The sequence below is a fragment of the Saimiri boliviensis genome, chromosome 11, assembly GCF_048565385.1.
Source record: "Saimiri boliviensis isolate mSaiBol1 chromosome 11, mSaiBol1.pri, whole genome shotgun sequence".
In the NCBI taxonomy this organism is placed as follows: Eukaryota; Metazoa; Chordata; class Mammalia; order Primates; family Cebidae; genus Saimiri; species Saimiri boliviensis.
In genome coordinates, this window is record NC_133459.1 from 38,647,524 (window position 1) to 38,653,523 (window position 6,000).

A 6,000-nucleotide genomic window follows, 5' to 3' on the forward strand; every position below is an offset into this window, starting at 1 on the left:
TTGGGTCAGTAAATTGCTATTTACATTACTATTTTTGTTGGTTATTGGCCAATTCAAATTTGAATTTTGGGGAGCATCAGAATTGCTCAAAACAAGTGAGACGAAGAAGAGAGTAGAGCTAACTTTGTTACAGGACTTACGTTACACCTAAAGTTAAGTTTTAGGGTTTGCTCCAGAGCACACTAGAATGTTCTCAGAGGGAGCTTACTTCTGGCCTGTAGAACCCACTAAGATAGCCTGCAACCCAGCAGAGGATCCCTGAAGGCTGTAAAATCAGGGTGGCGAAGATGCAAAAGGGAAAAAGCCATCAGAGATCCTTTCCAATTCTAATCTCATTGCTCTTTTGAGCTCTGTTCTTTACTTCCCTGGTCCTTTCTCCTTCTCTTAGCTTGGTATTCTGGGCCTTAATAATCTGTATAGCCCCGAGTGATCATCCAGCCTCAGCTTCCCAGTATCAAGATAACAGCTTTTTAGGGCCCAGCGCGGTGGCTTACGCCTGGAATCCCACCACTTTAGGATGCTGAGGTGGGCGGATCACCTAAGGTCAGGAGTTCGAGACCAGCCTGGCTAACATGGTGAAACCTCATCTCTACTAAAAACACAAAAATTAGCCAGACGTGATGGCACATGCCTGTAATCTCAGCTACTCAGGAGGCTGAGGCAGGAGAATCACTTGAACCTGGGAGGCAGAGCTTGCAGTGAGCCGAGATTGTGCCACTGCACTCCAGCCTGGGCAACAGAACAAGATTGTGTCTCAAAAATAAATACATAAATTAAGAAAAACAGCTTTTTAATTTATTTATCTTTTGTAGAGACACGGTCTTACTATGTTGCCCAGCCTGATCTCGAACTTCTGACTTCAAGTGATCCTTCTGCCTCAGCCTCCCAAAGTGCTAGGACACAGGCATGAGCCACTTCACCTGGCCATATTTATATCCTGATGAGCCTTAAGCCTGTATCTTCCATTTAAATCCCTTTCTAAAGCCTCAATATCACATTTTCAACTTGCTAGGTACTTCGTTTTGGATGACCCCATCACCTTAATTTCGTCATGTCCCAAACCACAATCAGTTTCTTCCCCTGACTTCCCTATTTCAAAAAATCACAAGAGGATGTTTGCTATTGAAAGGATCCCCTTAGAAATCTAGTACAATTCTCTTTATTTTGTAAAAATGAGACTACCCAGCCAGCAAATCAGACCAGATTCTTAGCTGCTCTTTCCCAAAGCTATTCTCTTAGCCTAGAACATCCTTCTTTTCACTTAGCCAAATACTATCTGTACTTCTAGTTCTGGTTAATGTCACAATTTCCAACAAAACTTTCATGATGACTCCAAACAAAATGTTCTCTTCCCCTTCTGAGGCTCATAGCCCTTCTTTGAGACACATATTGCCTTATTTTGTGATCATGTTCGTGATCTCTTTATTATTATTATTTCTTCAGACCAGAATGTTTTCTAATTATGTTTCCACACTTATAAACTTCCAGAAAGAAGGAACCATAACTTCATGTATCATTGCAAACATGTTGCTCTCACTACGTAGCTGGCACTGTTCTAAGCACTTTATGTGTAACAGCTCCAATCTTCACAACAGTCCTGTGACATAGATATCATTATTATCTCCATTTAACAGAAGAAGGATACTTGTCGGACTCACAGAGATTGAATGATTTGCCCAGTATCACACAGGTAGTAACCCCAAGTCCTTGTAAGTTGTTGTTGTTTAGAGATAGGGTCTCACTCTGTCGCTCAGGCTGGAGTGAAGTCAAGTGGCCTGATTCTATAATCGGGCAGCCTCCTCAAACTCCTGAGCTCAAGTGATCCTCCCACCTCACTGTCAGCCTTCGTGCCAGCTTTTTTTTTTTTTTTTTTAATTTCTTAGTAGAAATAGGATTTTGCTATGTTGCCCAGGCTAGTCTCAAACTCCTGAACTCAAGTGATCTTCCCGCCTCAGCCTCCCAAAGTGCTGAGATTACAGGCATGAGTCACTGCCTGGCCCCAAGTCCTTGTTCCTAACCATTATACTATGGCATCTATACCACCTTCTGTTAAGACTTTTTATCTTTGCAAAACCAGGGCTCCAAGCTCTTATGCCAATGTTTTTCTAAGTGTGGCCTTAGGAATTCACCTCCCTGCTTGCTTGTTAGCAACGCAGACCTAGGGTGGGTAAATTCTTAAGACACACTCAGATTTGACAATTACTATCTTCACAAGATAGGCATTAATGACTAAATGGAGTCAGTTGACTCTAGCTCAGAGTAAAGGCACCACAATGCCCAGTAAGGAAAAGTAGAGGGTTTGTATGTGCAATGGCTTTGCTGATGCACAATCTCTGCTGGCCACAGGCTGCGGATACTGTGAACCAGTTTGAGGCTCCAGTCTTTACCCTTCTTCCTCCTCTGCTTATCACAAGCTCCCCAAACCTGGCTATTCCTTTCCTAATAATTAACCACCTCTTGAAGCATCAATATGTGCACTCTGAGACGTTTTCTTATTTTACCAATTCCTTCTATCACCTTTCAAATACGACTAATCTGTATTCCAAGTGTGGCTAGTTAACATGGTTTAAATAATACTAATCATTTACGGAGCACTTACTATTGCTCTGATGACCCAGTGAAGCACATGCTACTATTTCTACCTGTTTTATAGATAAGAAAACAAGGGTTAGGAGAGGTTAATAACTTGCCCAAGGTCAAGAAAATGCAGGGTCAAGATTTGGAACTGAGACCTGTTGGGTGTGGGTGACCACTTAATCATACTGCATCCCACAAGTTTAAAGGCAATCCATTATTTACTGAGCACCTACTAGACCCCTGGTACTGAGCCTAATCGTTTAACACACCTGATTAGAGACTTTCTTTTTAAAATATTTACATTTCCTTGCCATGAGAATGGTAACATTGATACAGTTCCTCCCTTTGGCTGGAGTGTAAATAAACAGACATTAACAAAAGCCGCCCACTGGGCTTACAGTAGAAATGCCTACACACCAATCAACAGAACTCTAGCTGACACATTTAGACACCTCCTCCTTCCCCCTTCCCAGTCACCCGGTTATCAGTCACCTCCCAGCTGGTTATCTTATCCTTAAAAAGGAAACTCTCTCACACTCCCTCCTATCACTTATCACAGATCAAAAAAGCCATCCCCATCCTTTTTCCCCTTTTAAAGTTAATATTCTGGAATATCCTGACCTCGGGAGCACTGTAGACAAATTCAGCACATCTAAGATAGTTCAACCTGTCTCAGTTCCCCAAAATAACTGCCAACAGAAGCAGAAGTTAAGCATACACTTTAGCCTTTTATTGTCTGACAGACGATGTCCTCCTCTCTTTGCACCAAGTGTGGCTTCTGGGTCACCCCATATCGTCTACATTCTGAGTTGGGAGTGTGATCCCTTAGGTGCATTATTCAGGGGCAAATCTAATTTGTAGAAATTGTCTTCTGAAATCCAGGAATAAACTCCTGGCTATTTTCAGACAAAGATAGAGGTAGGAGTCTATAGAAATGAGCTAGGAAGGAGCTTAAAATACTTCGCATTCCAGAAACACCCTCCCTTCCCCCAGGAGATGGCTTTATTCCCACTTCTTTCTCAGCAGAGTTGACTCAAAAAGAGCTGAAGCTTGGAATCAGGCAGCTGGTACTAGCTGTGTGGGCTTAGACAAATGACTTAAATGTCTCTGATCTTCAGTTGGCTTATCTGTGAAATGGGGCTGACAGCACCCTGCTCTCCAGGTTACTGTAAGAATTAAGATACACAAAGCTACTAACATTCATGCCTGTACTCATGGGTCCATACTATTGTACTAAGTGCTTTCAAAATTTTTTATTGAATTATTTCAAGGTCCAGTAAAGGGAGGTATGTCCTACAAACCAGACTCTTGACTAGTGGTCTCAAAAAAAGGAAGATAAATGCACTGGGAGTTTTAAGAAAAGAGTTCCAATAATCTATGTCGGTTTTGGCCCGGCGCGGTGGCTCAAGCCTGTAATCCCAGCACTTTGGGAGGCCAAGGCGGGTGGATCACGAGGTCAAGAGATCGAGACCATCCTGGTCAACATAGTGAAACCCCGTCTCTACTAAAAATACAAAAAATTAGCTGGGCATGGTGGTGCGTGCCTGTAATCCCAGCTACTCAGGAGGCTGAGGCAGGAGAATTGCCTGAACCCAGGAGGCGGAGGTTGTGGTGAGTCGAGATGGCGCCATTGCACTCCAGCCTGGGTAACAAGAGTGAAACTCCGTCTCAAAAAAAAAAAAAAAAAAAGAAAAAAAATCTATGTCGGTTTTACCAAACAGCTTCTTAGGTTCTGAGTTTGTTACCTTTGTGCAGTGGGGGACAAGTGGAAAAAGCTTACCTGATAGGAAACTGGGCTTGGGATCCTGATTTTGCTATGTGATTTTGAGCATGAAAACTCTCTGGGTTCTAGTACCATCAGACGGATATTGCTTACTTACCAGGTTGGAAGATCACAAGAGGGTAATTTTGTAAATGTGAGGAATTAAAGAGGAGCTTTTTGACCCTACTGAGGCTCCATAAGAATCCAGGTGGGCAATACTAACCCAAGTCCCATCTGTAAGGAGGAGTTAGTGGAGGCAAAGCCAAAGCTGCCTTCTTTCACCATGATGCTCATGGCCACCCTGAACAGCAACTGTTTTCTTTTCAGCCCCAAAGGGGCTTTTTTGCAGCAAGACTATCCCACCCAGCACACATATACCTCAGAGTTGCTGGTGGGACATTTGCTCCGTTTCATCCCAATAAGTGGCAGGCACAGTAGCCCCAAAGAGAGAGAGAGTTCCAACAAGCAGTTAAGTGATGGCATTTCATGTTTACCTACTTCCATGTACTCTGTGCTAACCAACAAGCTGATCATCATAATGTAGTGGCTAAGACCTCTTGCTCCGGAAAAGGCAGAGCTGGTTTCAAATCACAACTTAGAAGCTTGTGAATTTGCATAGCTTTGTTTACTCTTAGAACCTCAGTTTCCCCATCTGTAGCCCTGACACATGGTTGATATGGCAAAGTGTTCAGACATAAGCAGTGCCCTGTGAGAAGCAGCTATTACTGAATTCCTCTCTTGCATTTACAGCAAGTTTATGAGAACTATGGGAAGTAAATGAAGCTTAAACTTCCTTTCATTAATTAAGGGAGGAAGAATGTTTTTTTGTTGTTGTTGTTTTGAGACAGGGTCTGCCTCTGTTGCCCAGGCTGGAGTGCAGTGGTGTGATCTAGGCTCACTGCAACCTCTGCCTCCCAGGCTCAAGCCATCCTCCCTACTCAGCCTCCCGAGTGGTTGGGACTGCAGGCATGTGCCACCACGCATGGACAATGTTTGTATTTTTTGTAGACATGGGTTTTTGCCGTGTTGCCCAGGCTGGCCTTGAACTCCTGAGCTCATGCAGTCTGCCTGTCTTAGCCTCCCAAAGTGCTGGGATTATAGGCATGAGCCACTGCATCCAGCCAGGAAAAAGAATTTTAAAACTATCCTTCTGTAAGAAAAAAGTACATTGCAACCCAAATTCTCAGAAAAAAATTTAAAAGACATCTTGCAGAAGATCATCATACCATTAAGATAAGAATAATACCATCCTAAAGAGTGTAAGGCTTTACAGTTTAGAAAGCAGTTTAAAGTCTACCACTTCATTTAATACCTGCAAAAACCCCGTGAAGTAGCATTTATCCCCATTTTACTGATAAGGAAACTAGGACTCAGAAAGATAATGCTAAAGGCTGCAGAAGTGGTGGAGCCAGGATTTCAAGCCTTCTAAAGTACAAATTCAGCACTCTTTGCAATTCACAAGAGAATTCTGTGTTCACTGAGTACTGAGCCTACATTGTTTCGACATGTCTGAAATGGCATTTCAGGAACCCAGAGTGGAATGACCAGGTTAGCAACAACATGGTTAGGGAAAGGCAGCCCTCTGGATCACTTGTGGCTACCCTGAAATAGTTTTCCATGGTTGAGAAGGACTCAGGTGGCATAAGCTGCCCCCACTCTGA